This window comes from Populus alba, chromosome 15, assembly GCF_005239225.2.
Source record: "Populus alba chromosome 15, ASM523922v2, whole genome shotgun sequence".
Taxonomy (NCBI): Eukaryota; Viridiplantae; Streptophyta; class Magnoliopsida; order Malpighiales; family Salicaceae; genus Populus; species Populus alba.
Window position 1 is genome coordinate 11,489,524 of NC_133298.1, and position 22,545 is coordinate 11,512,068.

The 22,545-nt window shown below is 30.6% G+C and overlaps 1 pseudogene; it reads left to right on the forward strand.

Annotated features, from left to right (window-relative positions):
* The first annotated feature begins 1,410 nt into the window (after positions 1-1,410).
* LOC140954631 (uncharacterized) overlaps positions 1,411-22,545 on the forward strand; it is an 86,614-nt pseudogene continuing 65,479 nt past the window's right edge.

The following is a 22,545-nucleotide window of genomic DNA, read 5'->3' on the forward strand; positions in this document are numbered from 1 at the left end:
AAATCATCCGATTGGAACCTCCTTCGTGTGTGGTTTCCAAATTGAGTAATAAGAGTTTATACTATACTTGTTTGAAATACTATTGGTGGATCCTCTAACCTTGACATTTGTTTTTATCATTGTTTAATCCTTACATTAATCTTCCATCTCAAACTTCTCATTAATTTCTTCCTCTTCTTTTTATTGTTATTATTATTATTACTACTATTATTATTATTATTATTATTATTATTATTATTATTATTATTATTATTATTATTATTTACATTCTTGTTATATTTTATGTACTATATCTCTTTGATCTTTTCATAAACTCAGTATATAGGCTGGAAACCTGTGACCCGTTCTTTTAGATATTCTCAGGTATAACAACGCCACGTACTGAGTATTATTATTATTATTATTAATATTATTACTATTATTACTATTACTATTATTGTTCTTATTGTTGTTGTTATTGTTGTTATTATTGTTTTTGTTGTTGTTCTATTGTTATTTATAATTTATGCAATTAACCTCTATGTGGTTCGACCCCGGTCTTGTCGGGTTATTTATTACTTCGACACTCCTGCACTTGAGAGAAGACATCAATCTTTTGGTCGTGTCAAGTTTTTGGCGCCGTTGCCAGGGAGGTAAATTCTTGTACAAATTATAGTATTTATTTTGTTTTCTCTTTTCACTTTTCTTGTATCTAACTTTGTTTCTTAATTTTGTTTTGTTTCTTTTTCTTTTGTTTTCTTCTTCCTTTTATTCTCTTTTTACACGTGCATGAATATTTGGTCACGTATATTAAGTGGTAGACTTTGTAGGGTATCCTCATCATTTTCAGAAAATATGGCCGAAGAAGATAACCAGTCACTTCATAATGAGAATAATGAGAATAACCGTATTAGGACACTTAGAGACCATATGAATCCCACAAGAACAAGTGCACCCTCATGCATAGTTTTCCCTCCTGATGCATCCCATTTTAATTTTAAGCTAGACATTATTCAACTTTTACCTTCTTTTCATGGCTTAGATCTAGAAAATCCATACTTGCATTTGAGAGAATTTGAAGAAGTTTGTAGCACCTATAATGACTTAAATTGTAGCATGAATACCATTAGATTAAAGCTTTTTCCTTTTTCATTAAAAGATAAAGCTAAAACATGGTTACAAAATCTTAGGTCAGGATCCATTCGTGCTTGGGATGAAATTGAACAACAATTTTTAAAGAAGTTTTTTCCATCTCACAGAATCAACTCTTTCAAAAGACAAATCACCACTTTCACTCAAAAACCAAGTGAAACATTTTACCAATGTTGGGATAGGTATCGAGACTTGCTTAATACTTGCCCTCATCATGGTTTTAAAACATGGAGATTGGTTTCACAATTTTATGAAGGGTTAACACCTAAAGATAGGCAAATGGTTGAATTGATGTGCAATGAAACTTTTGAAGATAAAGACCGTAATGAAGCAATGGAGTACCTAGACTTACTAGTTGAAAATGCGCAAAATTGGGACACTACAGGCACTTATGAGGCACCAGGTAAAACCCAACCTCATACATCTAGTGGAGGTATGTATAACCTTAGGGAAGATCATAACCTCCAAGCCAAGTTTACATCTTTAGCTAGAAAAGTTAAGGCACTAGAATTGAAAAAGAATGGTCAATTAAAATCTGTTCAAGACATTGTGTGTCAAATCTGTGAAACAAATGAACATACAACCAATGATTGTTTAACTTTGCCTTCTTTCAAGGAATGCCTCCATGAACAAGTCCATGCTTTAAATAATTTCCAAAGGCCCAATTATAACCCATACTCACAAACATACAATCCTGGTTGGAGAAATCACCCAAATTTCAATTGGAAGAGTGATAACAATAATGCACAAACTTCACAGCCACTGTTTCAAGCACACCATAATTTCCAAAATTCTCATGGATATGCACCTCCTTATGCTCCACCTCCTAGAAGAAATCTTGAGGAAACATTGCATGCATTCATTGAAAAAAAAGAGACAATCAACACTCAACTTGCTCAAAGCATGACAAATTTTAAAGATGCTCTTGCAAAATTAACATCTGCTCTTAGTTTTCAAGAGAAAGCTAAGTTTCCATCTCAACCACAGCAAAATCCAAAGGGGTAATACAATGTAAATGCAAGTAGTTCTGGAAGTCAACATATGGATCATGTCAAATCAGTCATTACTCTTCGCAGTGGTAAGGTTATTGAAAAACCCACTCTTGAACCTTATGAGAAAGATGATGAGTCAATCTCTGAGGGTAAGGAAGGGGTTGAATCTGAACATTGTAAAGAAAAGACTGATTCTCCGCCAGCACTTCCATTTCCTCATGCCATGACCAAACAAAGGAATGTCAATCACAATTCTGAAATCCTTGAAATTTTCAAACAGGTAAGGATCACTATACCTTTATTGGATGCTATTAAACATGTATCTTCCTATGTTAAATTTTTAAAAGATCTATGCACTGTGAAGAGAAAACTAAATGTGAAAAAGAAAGCCTTTTTAGCCGAACAAGTAAGTGTTATTCTTCAGAACAATAATGCTTTGAAATATAAAGACCCTGGTTGTCCTACCATTTCTTGCTTTATTGGAGAACATAAAATTGAAAGAGCCTTACTTGATCTTGGAGCTAGTGTGAATTTACTTTCATATTTAGTTTTTCAGAGTCTTAATCTAGGTGAGTTAAAACCAACTTCTGTAACTCTTTTACTTGCTGATAGATCTGTAAAAGTGCCTAGAGGAATAATTGAAGATGTGTTAGTACAAGTCGATAAATTCATTTATCTTGTGGATTTTATTGTCTTGGACACGCAATCTGTTGAAGCATGTAATTCATTTCCTGTTATTTTAGGACGTCTGTTTCTTGCCACTTCTAATGCATTGATTAATTATAGGAATGGACTCATGAAGTTATCTTTTGGAAACATGACATTGGAGATGAATATTTTCAACATTTGCAAGCAGCCTAGAGATGATAATGATTTACAAGAAGTAGATCATATTGAAGAATTAGTTCATGATCAACTTGAATCTACTTTGAGTAAAATTGAGTTGGATGAATCTGAAGATTTGCAAATGATTTATTCTCAGGAAGAAATCACGGATGAAAAAGGCACCAAAAATGTTGATGTCGATCTTTTGTCAAGAGTGACAACATATTTGACATCTGACATCCCACCAATCGATGATTACTCTTCTGAAGAATCCTTACTTTCTCTTAGTTCAATGCCTTGGTTTGCTAAAAATATCAATTTTCTTGCTTTAGGAGATTTGTCAGCTCACTGGAGTACTGAAGACAAAGGAAAGTTTTTGAACGAAGTGAATAACGTTTATTGGGATGACTCTAACTTATTCAAATATTGTCCCGATCAAAAATTTTAAAGATGCATTCTTGACAATGAGGTAAGTAGTGTCATTAAACTTTATCATTTTGAAGCATGTGGGAGTCAATTCTCATCAAGAAAGACGACTGTAAAAATCTTACAAAAAGGATTTTATTGGCCCACCATGTTCAAAGACGCGTATGTGTTCTGCAAAACTTGTGAAAATTGTCAAAAAGTTGATACTGGTCAAAAAGTTTTGCTTTATAATTCTCGACTCCATTTATTTCCTGAAAAAATAAGATCAAGATGGAGCGGTCCATTTATTTTGAAACATGTGTATCCTTATGGGGCCCTTGATATTGAGAATTCAAATAATGACAATGTTTTGAAGGTAAATGGACATCGTTTGAAAGCTTACTTTGATGAGTTTCCTAGTGAAAATGAATCCATTGGTTTGAATGATCTTGTAGATAAAGGTTGATTATTTTGTTTTTCTCATATTTTTTTGTGTTCCTTTTTTGTGTGACTTTTGTTTTGCTAGTCTCTCTCACCCCGGTCAAATGGCGGATAACGGTACTCCATAACTCTTAAGTCGGTTCTTTTAGTTTCCCATGATAACTGATATCTGTGTATATAATTGTGCAATTCTCTACTCTTTCTTCTTTTTTTGAATCTCTCATCCAATTCTCATGTGAAAATGGACACCACTCTTAAAAAGATGAAAAGGTATTTTCCCGTTCTGCCTCCAAATGCGATTGCAAAAATTTACCGTGCTGGGTGTGCAAGATTGAGGTTGTTAATGAATCATGGAACTCCTAAAGATATTCGCTGGCTAATTAAAGATTTCACACATGCCTAGAACAAGTTAAAAACACTTTTGCAAAGAAACGTCGTGCAAAACGAGGTGAGTCCTGTCCAATTCATTAAGGATGGACCTGAGTAAGGGGTCTTTAGATAATCTTCTATTGACTCTTGAGACGCACCCTAGTGGAGATGTGCATCGTGCAATTTATGATTTATGACCCCATTTTCATAAAGAACATGCTCGACTTAGTCCTGGGAATCTAACTAAAAAAGACCTTGTTTGCCAGTTTTTAAGAAAACTGGATGGGAAGCCTATCCCCGACCCATAGAGGGCGTTTAAGCCGTTCTTGGACGTAAAACCAAGGAAAGATGTGAGCCACAATCACAACTACCTGTACATACACATGCTTTTTCAAAATAAATAAATAAATAAAGAGAGAGAGAGAGAGAGAGAGAGAGAGAGAGAGCATGTGAGACTAAAACTGGCCTACATATAGGTGGTATGATTGCATTTTCAATTTCTCATCTATAAATTCTTCTCCTCCTTCCTTTCATTTCTACTCAACCCATACATTCATCAAATACAAACGTGTGTAGAAATGGCAGGTTCCTCAAGTAATCACATAAACAATATTGTGTTTTCGGTGGACCACCGCTGGAGAGAAAAAGATTTTTAGAATCAGCAAATCATCTTCGTCAGGTACTAGCTGAGAGAAAGATTCATTTAGTGTATGAAGGAGGCAGCCTTGGGTTAATGGGGGGAGTGTCAAAAGCTGTATTTTTAGGAGGTAGCCAAGTTTTGGGGGTTGTCCCCAAAGCTTTAGCACAAGGGGACATTATTGGAAAAACAATTGGAGAGGAATTGCAGGTCCCCACAATGTCTGATCGACTGAATGCAATGTTTAACCATGCTGATGCCTTCATTGCCTTACCAGGAGGTCTGGGCACATTGGAAGAGATCTTTCATATTTTCTCTTGGGCCCAACTACACATTCACCATAAACCAATAGGTTTGTTAAATGTTAATGGTTTTTATGATAAGTTGTTGTCTTTTCTTGATCATGTTGTGGAATAGGAATTTCTAACATCTTCAGCACGACAAATCATAATCTTTGCTACTACTGCTGAACAATTGATTGACTAATTACAATCTTTCATCCTTGTAATTAATCCCTCCATGAGTCGCATAAATTGGTCAACTAAAGAAAGCCGTAAAAAGCTTAGATTGGATTTGAGCCTTCGTTTGTAAAAACTTTGTGTCTTTTGGTTTTATTATTGTGTTTTGTTGTTTCTTATATTTGTTTAAGTGTGTTTCAGGTTTGTCAGTGTTCGTTATTTCAGGTGATGTCTTCTATACTCTATCTTTCTACCTTAAGACATTGAGGACAATGTCTCATTTTGGTTGGGGGGAAAAGGTAGTAGTTGATATTAAAAAAAAAAAAACCTGTGTTTTCTATTTCATAAACTATTTGTAAAACTGTTATTACTAGGATAACAGAGTAAAATGAGTTCTTTTGTTAAAGTGACTCTTGAGACGCATCTTAATAAACATTCTTAACAAGGTCTATTAGAATACTTCTTGAAATATTCAGGTTTACAAACTCTCATATTATCAGCACTTGATTATGCTCATATGCTTATTTAACAAGTAGTCTTAAATCTTCATTTACACACACACACTTTAACATATGATTGTGGGTTGCACATCGGATCATTACATTATTTATGTTGTTTTGTTAAAGGTAACAACTAAGGGAAAGGGATAGAATATAATTTGCTTAAAAAAAAAAAAAAAAAAAAAACACAATGATAATAAAAAGGTAGATAAATTTGGTTTCGTAAGCCTCCCTAACTTGCAAATTAACGCTTTGAAATAGAATTAGTACTTAAAAGTGCATATTTATGATTTTGTAACTAAAGTAGGATAAAATACTAATATATTGTTCATCTTAAATGTAGGCCTATCACATAAATCAAAGGATTGATTGATGAATTCAACTACTGAAATTTGTGAAGATAAAGAGAGGGTGAAACTTAGAAAAGAGATGTTGGTGCAGTCCAAACTGGAACACTGTTCAGTAATTGAGTCATATCTCGAGTTCTAGATGTCCAAATGACCTCAACTTTTTACAAAGATTCAGTAAGATATAGGCCTACAACTTTCATGCTTTCAGCAAGATCTAAGAATGCCGTTTTCAAGTCCAAATTATAGCAACAACAGAAAAGTCTGAATCTGTCCTGCAGCCCGAATACTGTTCAGTGTTTGGCCTATATATGGAGTTCTAGAAGTCCAAATGACCTCAAATGTTTACACAGATTTGTTAAGACAATTTCCTGCAACTTTCATGTTTTCAAGTGGACCTAGTTCTGATGCTAGCATTTTCGTTTTATTCAGATAAGAAGATAAGGATTTTCACAAAGTCAATAGTTGGCCACCCACTCAACAATTAGTCATCAAATCAATAATTCTGAATTTTGGCCTATAAAAGGAGGTATTTGCCATGTATTTGGGAGCTTGGTTGTTCAGATCAAGTTCATGCTCTTTATTTCTCTCTTTATATTTTTTGTAATTCTTAAGTTTTGTTTTCATTAATTTCTTGTTTATGCTTTTCATTTCCTTTCCTTTCCTTAGTTAACTTGTATCTTATTTATGTTCTTGTTTTGTTTATTTATGTTTCTCTTGTTCATTATGTTTAGCTAAGTTTATTATGTCAAGGTGAAAAGTATGGTGTAAGAACAAGTATGGTGTAAACTCAATATAGACCTTAATGTTTAATATTAACATGTCTTATCTTTTTATCTTACTAATTCTTAATACCTTGCTTGTTAAATGGTTAATCTAGATTTGTGTTGTATAATACTTGGCATTCTCATAACTCAACCGTATGGTATTACCTACACCTAGGCTATGAAAGGAACTTGATTTGTTGTTAACATCAGTTAACATCATGAATTCTTGATAATATTTAAAAGTTTGGTGTTATGTAAATAAGATAATTAATATGATCATGTTAATAATTTATAATGAGCTATTAATGACAAATCATCCGATTGGAACCTTCTTCGTGTGTGGTTTCCAAATTGAGTAATAAGAGTTTATACTATACTTGTTTGAAATACCATTGGTGGATCCTCTAACCTTGACATTTGTTTTTATCATTGTTTAATCCTTACATTAATCTTACATCTCAAACTTCTCATTAATTTCTTCCTCTTCTTTTTATTGTTATTATTATTATTATTATTTACATTCTTGTTATATTTTATGTACTATATCTCTTTGATCTTTTCATAAACTCAGTATATGCTGGAAACCTGTGACCCGATCTTTTAGATTATTTTCAAGTATAATAACGCCACGTACTGAGTATTATTATTATTATTATTATTATTATTATTATTTATTATTATTGTTATTGTTATTATTGTTGTTGTTGTTATTGTTGTTATTATTGTTGTTGTTGTTATTGTTGTTATTATTGTTTTTGTTGTTGTTCTATTGTTATTTATAATTTATACAATTAACCTCTATATGGTTCGACCCTGGTCTTATCGGGTTATTTATTACTTCAACACTCCTGTACTTGGTAAAAGACATCAATCTTTTGGTCGTGTCACTAAGCGATAAGGATTATAGTTATATTTCATAACATAATATTAATCATTCAACATACAACAATGACATTTTCTTACATATACAGATGCTACTTACAAACCGTTTAGCTTCTTAACACAATTTAACCTTGATTTACCATACACCGTACCTCTACCAGCTATTAGTAGTAACATAACACCTTAACATATTACTTCTTGCATTTAAATGATGATTTATCCACATAACTCTAGGATTCAATGTAAAACACATAGTCTCAAATCTTTTGGCTTATCCCTTTTATAAAACACGGGCCCATAAATGTGTTTTTTACACTAACACAACCAATAAGTAGCCCTGAGCATAAATATCTCTACTCTAAAACCCTTTTTAATCACCTTTTAGAAGTCCGATAACATGATCAACAAGTAATCCTTGTCCACCCACATCTATGCCGAAGATGTATATCAAACATCTTCTTGGTCTCTGCTTATGTGGGTGACTATTATTCAACATCTATCCCCACACTTGTGGCCAATAGAAGAAAATTAACCCATTCCTTATGGCCAACCTGAAATAACCATTTAGAGTCACAATCCAATGGATGACTTCTATTCTTAAAATATGCATCCAACATGTCTTTATAGGGACCTCAATCTTAGCCCCACTCATGTTGCTAGCTTCAATGAATATAACCCATGTATACTTGTATTTTAAATACATATTTACAAGCTAAGCCCCTCCTTGGGGTTAGCTTCTATACAACATTTCATTCAACATGACCATTATCAGATATCAATCTCTGGCCCACTTATATGGTTGGCTACCATACCGCAACACAATTCTCAGGATACAATCACAATAAGATTTCATTAGTCTTTTACCAATGCATTACCCCGTAACATGTAACTCATCACCAATATACTACTTTAAAAATTAATACTTGTTTATAATACTGAAAAATTAAAAAGGATGAGGTGACGAGCACCTATATGATTCCCTCACTAGTCTGATCTCGTTTGCTTGGGGTTTCGCAATTAATGTCTCTCCTACATCACACAAAGTCTTACATTAAGTACACTATTTAAATATTAAGAATTTTCTTCGTAAATTTTTCAACAATTTAAGTACTTATTGCACATGAATTCTATCCCTTACATTTTCACACCTTATGCTTAAGGTTTCTAACACCTAAACTTTTCCAATCATAACAATATCTTAATACAAGCTAGTTACATGCACACGTACATTATGTTTTCCTTTCCACATTTTGATCACCTAAATTCCCCATGTTGATTAAGCTTTAGGGTCACCCAAATCAGCCCCCTTACATCCCATAACAAGGCTACCATTATAACCTTATTTTAGGCATTTTTGCTTATCAAAGAGTTTCTAAACTTTTCCAAATCAGGACTGCTACTTCAACCCTTATTTTCACGTTCTTAGGGTGCCAAAACAACCTTTTATTTTACAGCAGCCCCAAGTTCAGCATCTAAAATACCCCATTTGACCCTTCTATATTGGGGCGTTGAATCAACCATTAATATACATATTATAGCTATATTTGCAGCCATGTTTTACCCAAAATGGATCCCATCTCATCCCTAAATCTCATAAAACACCCTACACAAATTCTTTCGAAACATACAACAAACCCAACAAATAATATCATCCAATCATATACAAAATAAAACATCCAATTATCATAATAATCTTGGTTGAAATTAACCCTTTGGGTTTTTTTTTTCTAAGAGTTGTCTTCAATTCCCTTTGCTATTTACAAAAAATTAAGCTCTACAACATATTGATTAATCAATTTACATGTATAGTAATTTTCTTAAAAGCTATTCAAGATCATGAAATTTAAGAATCCAAGAACTTAGTTCTTTCTTCCACATTATATGCAAGAATCAACTATCAGTAAACATTAAAAATCAAGAAATTCAATACAACAATGCACTCTTCCATGGGTGGTCATTTTGGTTGAACGCTCCCTCTTTGCCCAATGGATCTCCCTTCAAAATTTATGACAAGAATTCGCTAAATCATCACACATTTATAAAGATTGTTAAATCCTAAAGAGATATGTCTTCTCCTTAATCTTCCTGACTCTTAAATTAAATTAATCAAGACATTCAAGAATTCTTCAAACTTCATGCAAGAAGTCATATTTATCATATTAATGAGGTTCATTCAACAATATTTTTTTTCTCAAATTCAAACAAAAAACAAATCACCCATACATAACCCAAATTGGTCAAACCTATCCCCTTTTCTTCCTAGAGTTTTTTCTTAGATTTTAAACAACTCCTTACTTAATACTACATTTATATACCTATTGATCAATTTTCTCATTACTTTTCAGTTTCCTCAAATTCTCAACATGAACCCTAAAATTAAAATTAAGATTTTTCCTATATGTTTCAAGGTAATGGAAATTCTTTGATCCTACACCCTTTAGGTTGTATCAACATCATTAATTCATCAAGAATTCCAACAAAACACTTTCCCACTAATTTTTTTTTTTGTCAAATCCTTTACCCCTAAAATTCCTAATAGTTTTTATTATATTTTCAGCATGGAACCATTTGATCATAGTTCATCCTCATCTAAGTTCATGTATTTAACAAGAAACATGGTTTTTCCCTTACTAACATTCAAATCCCTAAAAATTAAGAATTCAATGAACTCAATATTTCATCAATATTTCATTCAAATAACTACATATATTTAATCAAAGATGTTCCCTTAACATTAATCATGCATAAATTTCAATAAGAATACATATCAAGAAATCCTTGTCTTGGCCGAACCTCTTTAGGGTTCCTACCATAAACTTTTCTTCAAAATTCTTGCTTATTGCTACCAATTAAGCTTTATTCTAAGGTTATATCATGTAATCTTTGCAAATAACATATTTTTGAAAATTTCTCATAAACCCTAATTTTCATAGAAATTAAAGATTTTACTTTGTACCCCACAATCTAACATCAAAGAAATACCCTCTCCACTCTTCTTTCAATTCGTCATGACAATAATTTTCTCTAGAAGTGAAAATAAGAGTTACAGGTTTAAGACTTCTCCCTCTCCCCTCTTAAACACCATTGGCCTATTCTCTTTCTTTTAAAAAAAAAAAAGCTTAAATTTTTTTAGTCCTTAAGTTTTCTATTTTCCAATTGTGGTACTTCCCTCCTGGGTCAACCTAGTGTTCAACCCTAATCCATTTTCTTTATACAATTTCAGTCCTCCCTCTTTTTTTGTCTGACTTTCTCTTCTTTAGGGATTTTATAGGTGATCATGCTTTCATGACCTCATAAGTAAGAAATATAAACTTGGATTGCCATTAGTTTATTTTTTTTAATATTTTTTACACCAATTTCTTGATTTTATGAATCAATACTAGGTTTAATGAAGATGAAGCTTCTTCATTTTTTATTTATTTTTCTTTTTATAAAGATAGCTCGACCTCATGACTCGAGTTATAAATTGTCCATGTAAACTCGAGTTGACTTGGAGCTTTTATATCATTTTCTTTATTTTATTTTTTTATGTCAATAATGGTCATTGTTCTTTTAATTGCTATATTTGTTTTTGCTTTAGATACTTTTTTGAAATGGATTTTCTTTTTTGAATTTCATCCTTCAATATTTGATTATTAAGAATTGGTTTTATAATTATTTTTGAAGCGATGATCTCAATCTCATGACTTAGATTATGAATATGAAATGTTAACCCAGATTGACATCTATCCTTTTTTTAATCTTTTTTGCATTGATTTTCTTTTTCAATTTCAACCTTTAACATTGAGTTTATAAAATATAGAGCTTTTTTTTTTTTATTATTTACTTTCTATGAAGAAGGCCCTCACAACCTAGGTCATGAGTTTATCATTGTAACTTAGATAGACTCGAGGCTTTGCTTTTGTTTTTTGTTTCATTTTTAAGTTTTTTTTTGTTCTTTAACATTGGGTTATCTTGTGGAATTCAACTTCATAATTGTTTTCAGCAAGCATTTTATTTCTATAGGCCATCATTATCACCTTTTCTCTTTAGATTTAGTACATTTACTGTTGTTGCGTGTATATTATTATCATCTTATTAAACCCAGTAGGATCTATAACTTTAGTCACTTGATTTTTTTTCTTGTTTTAAAACACGCTAATAGTGCTTGAACATCGATTTTTTAAGTTACAAAAGAAATCAACCTAGTACGGGGCTAATCACAAGCTACCTATATATATATATATATATATATATATATATATACATGTTATGCTAATTAAACTAAGATGACATTTAATTTCCAAGCAAAATAAGAAATGAAATTATAGAGAAATTGACATGCATATGTTATGTGTTTTGACTATAAAACACAACCCAATTATAATTACATATCCTGATGACAAATCTTACTAATTTAATAATGTAAAGAACCTAAGAGAAGAATTTTTTTTTTTTTTATAGATGGAACAATTTCATTTTGAGGCTAGAATGGCCGGGACCAAGGTGTATACATGGAAAGTGTAGGGTAAGATTAGAGTTTTTAGTTATGATCCACTTTAACTAGAGTAAACAAATAATTTTGGTTTTTTGATGTAAAAAGGTTTTTCTCTAATGTTGCAACACATGTGATCCTACTAACTACTAAAAAAGCCAAGTGTTATGTCATCCCAAGAGTCAAGTGATGACACATCATATGGGAGTGGTGCGTATACATTGGTTTGGTCGTGATTGAATTGCCCTTCTCTTTTCTCTCTTATATCCTAAGGAATCTGGCCCAACCAAAATTAAAAGTTGTCCCCCCATTTTGATTTTATTTCAATAGTAATCCTCATTCTTTTGATAGCTCTTTATTTGTTTTGAATTCTTTTTTTATTATTTTTTTTCAATTTCATTCCTTAGAATTTGATCTTATTTGATTTTTATATCAAATCTAGTTCTCATTCTTTTGATGTATATTTCTATTTTTTATATAATGTTTTTTTTTTAATTTCATCATTCATCATTTTATTTTAATGTTAGATTTGCTTTTTATTTCTTTAATTGCTTTTTTTTTTTCTTTGGTTCCTTTTTTCTTTGGTTTTCTTTTTTCAATTTCATCATTTAGAATTGAATTTGTTAAGAATTGGGTTTCATATTTTTTTTGGTGTAGTGATCCTAGTTTCATGATCTAAGTCACGAGTATGTAATGTTAACTAGGGTTGACGTCAGTCTTTTTTTGTTTTACATGAATTTTCTTTTTCAATTTAATCATTTAATATTGAGTTTAATAAATATTAAGCTTTTTTTTTTTTGCTTTATTTTTCTTATGAGGATAACCTAGCCTCACAATGCAGGTCGTGAATTTGTCATGCTGACTCAGATTGGTTTGGGGCTTTTACATTATCTTACATTATTTTTTTTATGTCAACTTTGATCCTTATTTTTTTAGTTACATTTTTTTTGTTTGGATTCTTTTTAAGAAAAACATTTCATCATTCAACATTGGATTGGTTGAGAATTGGGTTTCATATTATTTTTTTTTATAGTGATGGGTCACGTATATGAAATACCAACTTGGATTGTCATTGGTCTTTTTTTAAACTATTGTTTTTTATTTCAACTTTCAATGCTAGGTTTATTAAAGATGGAGCTTTGTTATTTTTTATTTATTTTGCTTTATATAAGGATAGTTCGGCCTTATGACCCGGGTCGTAGATTGACCATTCTAACATGAATTGGCTTGGGTTTTATATCATTTTATTTTATGTCAAATTTGGTTCTTATTCTTTTAATTTTTTTTCCTTTAGATTCTTTTTTTAATTTATTTTATTTTTTGAATTTTATCCTTTTAACATTAGATTATTAAGAATTAGGCTTCTTGATTTTTTTCGATGTGATGCTTCTAATCTTATGACCCAGGTCACGAATATAAAATGTCAACTCGAATTGACATTTGTCTTTTTTTTAATTTTGTCTTTTACATTGAATTTTTTTTTTTTTTTAATTTCAACCTTAAACATTAGTTTTATTAAATATTGAGCTTTTTTATCTTTTTAGATTTTCTTTCTATGAAGATGGCTTGGTCTCATGACCTGGGTAATGTGTTTGCCATGCTAACTTGGATCGACTCAGTGTCTTGTTTTTGTTTTTGTTTTTTTTTCATTGTTCATTTTTCATTTTTTATGTTGTTCTTTAACACTAGGTTATCTTGTGGAATTTAGTATCATAATTGTTTTTTGGCAAGTATTATTTTTCTACAGGTCATCATTATCACCTTTTCTCTTTAAATTTAGTATATTTATTGTCAGTGTTTTTTTCTTTTTATCATGTTATTAAATTAAACCATCTTATTGGACCAAATATGACCTATAACTTGAGTCACTTAATTTTTTTTGCTTTAAAACATGCTAACAATGCTTGAACATCGATTTTTCAAGTTGCAAAAAAAAAAAAAAAAAAACAAATTGACCTGACTCGTGGTGAATCATATGCCACCTATATATATATGCATCCTTTTTGCATTGGATTCTCATGTGATCTAACTTATATGCATGCTAAGTAAACTAAAGATGAAGTTTAATTCCAGGCAAGACAAGAAATGAAATTACAGAGAAATTGGCATGCATATAATTAAAGATCTTATTGACGAATCTTGTTGGATTAATAATGTAAAGAAACTGAGAAAATGTTTTTTTTTTTAATGGAACAATGTCGTTTTGAGGTTGGAATGGCTGGGACCATGGTGTATAAATGGAAAGTGTTGGTGGGATTGAAGTTTTCAGTTATGACTTCAAACTAGAGCAAACAACTAGTATTGGCTTTTTGACATAGAAGATTTTTCTCTAATATGCAACTTTATTTTATTAGATATAATCTTTTATTCAATTGTTGGATCAAGCTATAATATTTCTAGGCGATTCTAGAGGCCTTGTTTTTTATATGGATAAAATTTCATAGTCATCGAAGTTATAAAAGCCTTAGAATAAGATTTAGAAGATACTGTTTAGAATTCACAGTATTTTCCAATTGATTTATGATTCTTTTTTTCATTTGACTTAGAATTATTTATTATTTTTCTATCATTGTTTATGACTTTTTTTTAATATAAATATGATTGTTTAGCTTGTGTTTCAGGAGACTACTTGGAAATAAATATATAGTAGTACTATTAAAACTTAGGGTTTTCGCATGAACATTTTTTTAAAAAAATTTGTGTTCTTATGCTTTATGTCTTTTTATATTGTTTTTTTCTATGTCTGTTGATATTAGAGCCCAACAATTCTAGATGATTAGTTAATGTGTGTAGTTGAATAACCATGAGTGGAAGAGCTGGTCACAAAATAGTACATACTCATGTAAGAGGGGATAAAGAGGTTGTCTATTAAGAAAGAGACATTTAGTAATTGATGATAAAAGATATGCAAAAATAAATTATAAAATTAACTTATCGATTAACGATCATAAACATGTAAAGGTAAGTTGAAGAATTACCCCGTCAATAAGCAAATATGAAGAAGAGAAAACTAAAGGATCGTGAGAAGAATGATCACAAATCCATGACTTGTTTTGAGAAATCATTTTAGAGGTAGAAGCAAAGAAAACAACTTCTTGATCAGGATGAATATGATATTGAAATTGATTTTTTTTTTTTTTTTTATGATTCTAGTTCTTTTGTAGATTATAATAAACAACTAAAACTTGATGAGAATGAGAAAGATGATGCTAAAAGAAAAGGTTTTGATTTAGAAAATCTGATATATGATGACCTTAAATATGCAAAAGATATTCATGCTCACAAGCATATTGACTTTGATCTTAATAATAAAACTATCTAGGAGAATGGAACCAAATTAGATGTAGTTTTAGAGATGATTTTTGATGAAGCACATTATGAAGGATGTGTCTCATATGTGCTTAAGGAGAATTTTGAAATTGATGGGGTCCAAGTTGATGTTTTTGGACTATAGATAAAAGTTGTAAAGTAATTAATTGTCCAAAAGTTTTCCTAATAGAGAAACCATCACACATCTTATTGGTGTAATATAAAAAGATATAAAAGGGTTTAGTCTTTATAGTGCTAGATCTCTGGTTGATTTGGAGTTTGAGAAGGTGACTACAAGAGTTACCAAATATAGTTTTCAACAAAACACCAAGATTGACTTCGTTGTCGGGGAGGATGAGTTTATTGCTAGCAAGTATGATGCTTCTAATGAAAAGGAAAAACATGTAAGGGTTGATAAATTTTGATTGGATAGCCATGAGATCAGGGTAAGAGTAATTTAAACTCATGAATAAGTTCTTTCCAACTTAGGAAGACTAATGCAAGAGATTTTTCTCTAAAATATAGCTTTAAATTATTAGGCATAACTTTTAATCTGATTGCTAGATTGAGCTAAAATTGTTTTAGGTGATTCTAAAGACTCTATTTCCTTCAGGGTTAAGATTTCTTAGCCATTAAAGTTTACAAAGGCCTTCAAATAAGGTTTAAAATTTAATGCTTGAGATTTGTAATATTTTCCTAGTTGATTTATGATTATTTTTCCTGTTTAGTTTAAACCTCTTTTATTATTTTCAGCTTTATTTAAGACTTTTTTAAAAATTATAAATAAGGTTTTTTAATTTGTATTTTAGCTTACTATTTGGAAAAAGACTAGTTGAAACTTAATACTAACAGGTGCGTTTGTTTTTCCAAACCTAAAAGGCACCCTTGAAATGCACGCATTCCCAGCTAGTTAAGTATATTTTTTTTGGTAAAATAACAAAAGAATAAAAACTGGAACTTATTTGGAAAGGAATTATAAAACCAATGCCTTTGGAATTTAGAAAAAGCTGGATTCTATAACCTTCAATAGAACTCAAAATTTAGTGACCTTTTAAGGGAAAGAAAACAAATTCAAATGTTGTATTGTATGCAATATTAGATGTTATTTTAGTTAAAAAGATATTTTTAGGAGATGTAAGGAGTTTAGGATATTTCAAATTTCTTCTTCTTTGTTCTTGTTTTTTTTTGAAGTTCAAAATATTCTCTGTAACATCTCAGTTACTAGAACAACACAATAATCATAATTTACAACAAAAAAAAAACATGATAATTGTTTATTTTATTTTAAATAAAATTTATACAAGGATCCACCGAAATTTCTATTGAAATTTCAACAGTCTCCCCTATACTTAGAGGTCCCAAGTTATTGACAACAACCTGTTAAACTTCTATTAATCATTATCCAATCACGACCCAATCATCCTGGGTCTCAATTTCAACAATCAACATCAATCGAATTACAATCTCTTAATCATTAATATAATAGAAATGAAGTATTAAATGATACTAAATAAGTAAACACGTATACATATAGATTATAAATACATGAAAATAAAATTTAAGTTCATACATTCAATTTAAAAGATATTAATACAATTCAAGTCATAATAGTTTCTTAAGATACAAAATACATAAGTATTCACCTAAAGCTAGATAACTAAAGGATAGAAAGATCTGAAAATCACTCTTGTTGTGAGTGTGACGGACCTGAAACAAATATAACAATAAAATATAAATATCATGGAAAAGATTTTTAATATTGATAATCAAGCAATTTATTCAAGACTAATATTCATTAATATTTCCCTAAAATTATTGCTTGGTCCTTTTTAATATTTCTTTCTCATGAATTCACTAACGTTTTCCATTCCATTCCTTATCATATCCTTTTTATTGGTAGCAATTTATTTGTATCATTAATCATCATTCACCAGATAGCTAATCATATCATTTTTTATTATTTCTTCCCAAAACCTTGGAATGGTAATTCCGATACTAATAAATTTTATTAGTATCATTAGTCTCCCTCACCAGAACCGACTAATCAAATTTATCGTAAATGTTGATATCAATACATCCTCTTAATATCATTAACTATTCCTAACCCGAAATAGTTAATCAAGTCCCAACAATACTTTGAAATATCCTCGGATAGCTAATCACATTGGATCTTTGACATTCATTAGCGTCCTTACTAGGAATAACTAATTAAGTTGCATGAAAATGCCAATATCAATGTAGCCTATTGATATCATTAACTATTCCAAACCCAAAATAGTTTATAGAGTTCAATATCCGCCATGTTATGGGATGATCATATTGATGTTAGTAAACCCTACTACATCATTAGCCTCCCGTTCTCGGAACCAACTAATCTAATCCAAGAAAATGCCGATATCAATGGAACTCATTGGTATCATTAACTATTCCTTCACTAAAATAGTTAATCAAGTCTATTTCCATTTCTCATTCATTTCATTAAATGCTTCTCATTTGGCAACATTTGTATATAAAATCTAAATATTAAAAAAAGCTTTCATAATTATGTATATTTAAGAAAGATATAGGTGTAGAATACCTATTTGCTGTAGAAGTTTGGCTTCGCATTTCCTTGTTGTTGTTGTTGTTGTGCTCCTCTTGTGGTCCCTCTTAAATCTACAGGTATACCACATCATTTTTTACTCTATAACATTTTCATAACAACAACAACAACAATAATAATCGTAATATTGACTTTTTTTAACAACTATTTCCTTTACGTTTATATTTACATTTCCCATTATATCCCTTTAGATCATTATTCTTTGTTAAATTATAACTATCATCATCAATTCAGTTTTGAATATGATTTATTTTCTTTGAACCCTAAGACACAACACCACACATTTCCTGAGTGAAATAAGTTTGATTCTGCCCCTAACACAACTATGTTTCCCTGTTTAGTTAAGTGGTTGAATTTGCCAACAGAGGTGACAACTTGACCTCTCCTCAGATATTTAACTATATTTGGAGTTATGGAGCTTTAAATTAAGTGAGGTTGGATTTATTGGAAAGATAACATCCCTAGCTATAACTTCTATGAAGAACCCTTCCCTAAATTTTATCATTTTTAGGCCCGAATTCTCTTTAGAATCAAGGTGATGAATCTGTCCAGTTTTCATCAGTGGTTTTTAGATGAACTTTCCATTATCCCTGTTTTTTCCTTTTCTCTCAAGACACACATTCCTATGTTTTTCCTACATTTCACGACTCCTAAGCCAAACTATAAGTTATACCCGTGGTTAATAATTTGTTTCCATCTCATAAAACACACGCATTTGACTCACAAAGTTTTCTATTATTAAGTTTTCATGCTTTTTCATTAGTAAGCTTCCTACTACAACTAATTCATGCATCATTAACATATAACATGCCAAAACTCTTCCTCCCTTCCCTCAATCTATTCTTGGCCGAACTTGGCCTAAGGGGATAAGGGGACTAAGGGTCCCCTTTTCCATTATATATAATGGTTTGTCTCATTTACTCATTGCTCACATCATAACACATATCACAAGGTTCATCAAGAATAAATTCAAAATTTCTTTTCCTCACATTCAACCCTTTTATGGTTGGCCACTCATGTCCCTTGGTCATTGATTTTTCTTTGGTAATTTTTCACGATTTTCATGATCAAAACAACTTATAGTAGTTTAATTAACTTCATTCTAACAAAATTTGCAATTCCCTAAATTTTCATTTAAGAACCCTAATTTACAAAACCTGAAATTGGTGCACAATTTCTAATCAAATTTCTAATTGGTTTTCACAATTAGGTCTAGGGTCCTTACCTTGAGAAAATTTGGATTTCAACTCAAATTTGGTTGAAGATTTTAAGCTTCTCCTTCCTTGCATGCAGCCGGCCTCTCCTCCTTTTTTCCTCACAATTTCTTCACTTGTTTCCTTGTTAATTTCTTTGTCAAGGAGTGTTCTCTCTACTTAGTAGTTTAAAGTTTATATAGTCTTAAACATTTTAGTTTTCCCTCAATTTTGGTGGAGAAAAATCTAAAATCTCCCCCTCCTCTTTCATTCCTTTTATAGCTGACCACATGGAAGAGAGAATGAGGTATTTATAGTCTCATTCTCTTTTAATTATACTAACCCATTCTTTCATCTCTTTTATAATTTGGTCATAATTCTTTTCTTCTTCTTTTTTTTAATAAAAAACCCCCCCTTTTAGCAATTTAATTTATTTGAATTTGTACACTAATGATCTCATTTCCTTTTTTCCATCTATATTATTTTCAATTTATGTAAAAGTTTATTTTAAAGGTTTACATTCTCAAACAAGCTTTTGTCCACCTTGATAAAGTCCATATTTTCAATTACACACAACATTTATCTGCCTTTTCTCCTTCTTCAATGCAATGGTAATTTTCTATATAATGGATTTTTTTTGTTTCGATAAGTTTATGATGCGATCCAAGCATCAAAGGATCCATTGAGGTTCTGGTTAATCTAGTCACAAGGCTTATAGCTAAGAGGTTCAAAGAGGCTTTCAATAGACTTCTTCAAGATATGTGGCCTAAGGTGGACTACAAGAGAATATTAAATAATGAGAAGCAAGTTGTGATTAATCTTATTTATGTTCAAGAGGGGCATGTTGGTGGAACCAAGACTATTACACAAGGATTGGGAGAAGAAGACTAGATTCAGTCAATTTGACCTTTCGCTACCTTTGTGATCATAACTGGAGCTACAGGTTGACCTTTGAGGTGATTCTAGTTGGGATAGAAAATATACTTTCATACATTTCCAACAATATATGGCACGCCTTGTAATTCTTTAAGATGAGAGAGAACCATCTATTTAAAGTTGGGGTTTGCTGTTGTCAAACAAAATGTGAAAATAACCGAACTTGTCTTATTGAATTAATTGGGATATTAAACTTTCTTTATTTTATGAAGAAACACTTGTTTGGGTTTTAGCTTGTTTGTTTTAATTATTTTTGGCTTGTTTTAGCTTAATTATTATTTAAATTGGGTTTACATGTGACCCATTAGGAAAACTAGAGTTTTTGGCTTGGGGTATAAATACTCTTGAGAATAATTTTCAGCACACTTTTTTTGGCTAATAGTATTCTAATTTTTTACGATCTTTGGTTGTCAATCTTGGTTCTTGATTGAACTTTTAACTCTTTAAAGAATTGATCAATCTTTGTTGTAAATTTATGTTCCTTTTGTTCGTCTCCAGATGTAAGCGTTGTGATTGGATTGATTTATATTCTTGTTTCCTTGAGCAGGTTTTTCATTGTGATAAACTCATCTTATTTTTAGCAAACTTGGATCAGATAAATCTTGAATTAGCAAATTCCATTCCATTTCGCTAGAATTCCAATCAATTTGCCTTCTTGACTTTAATAACGTGGATAGCATATAATGACATTAATAGAATGTCAAATATAGAGAAATATTTGTAGGAGGAAGCATGCTCGTCAAATTAGACATGCGGCGTGGGATTTGATTAGTCCACTAAAGTTTTATTTGAACAGTTCCAAGCGAAAGAGTTAATGTAGTCGTGTTGGCATGCGAAATATTCAAAGTGAAATTTTTGAAACTACGGAAATTTATATTCATTGCTCAAGTAAAGGAAAAAGACAGAGAAAGAAAGAACCACTGATTTCATTAACTATCAGCATTGACAGCAAGAAAAAGAGATGAGAAAGTTTGGCTTTGCTAAACTGAGTCTGTTCCATGATTTTGTTAGGACGGAAAGAAAGAGAAGCCCAATGAAAAGTCACACATTGAGGTAGCTACGTATTTGAGCATGTTAAATCAGTTAAAATAGACAAATATGTATGGACTTATGTTTAAATAGCGTTAAGATCTCGAGTTGGAAGAAGATGCATGAACTTTTCCATGAATTAGTCAGGGGTCTCTGATCTTGATTTTCATCGAGGTGTCAAACTCTTGTATATCCAATATCTCAACTCTGCGATTAGTCTTCTTCCTGATCTTGATTGCTACATCTTCATGAATAAATTTTACCCAAGTTATCTATAACTAAAACTGCTGAGTATTTTAATACAACGTGAGCTACAAAACACTATGAGTGTTTTCGATTTAGATTGCACTGTAGCACGGGTATTATAAACTTTAAAACTGTATTATTTGGTGAGGACATGGTGAGCAGGCTCCAAACACGAGACACGCCAACTAGGGCTGTGGACACGCCCACCTTGCTGCTCCTTTGACTGCAGCCACCTGACGCTTGGTCTACCCGATCTTGAGCACTGGAGGTAAACTTGAGCGCCTTGCTACAGCCCCAAGGTGAGTGGGTTTGCATAGCCGAGTGCCTAGCCTACAGATCCACGCGCGGTTGGATTGACCCTGCAGAGAAGAAAAATAAAAAAAAAATATAATAATAATAATTATTATTATTATTGTTAAAAATATTATTATTTGTCTTATAAATATTATTTTTTTATTAGAATTAAAAGTATTATTATTATTAAAAATAATATTATTTGTGTTCTAAATATTATTATTTTTGGTACAATTAAAATTATTAATATTACAAATAAAACTATTTGTGTTATGAATATTATTATTTTTATTATAATTCAACGTATTATTATAGAACATATTATTATTTTTGTTATAAATATTATTGGATTTCTTAATATGGTTATTTGTGTTATAAATGTTTTTTATTTTTTTCTAATAATTCAAAGTATTCATATCAAATATATTATTATTTGTGTTAAAATATTATTATTTTTATTATAATTCTAGGTATTAATATATAAAATATTATTATTATTTTTATAAATATTCTTGGAATTCTTAATATAATTATTTATGTTACAAATATTATTATTTTTATTATAATTCTAACAATTAATCTCAAAAATATTATTATTTCTGTTAGCAATATTCTTGGGTTTCTTAATATAGTTATTTGTGTTATAAATATTTTTATTTTTCTTATAAATTAAAGTATTCATATTAAAGATGTTATTATTTGTGTTAT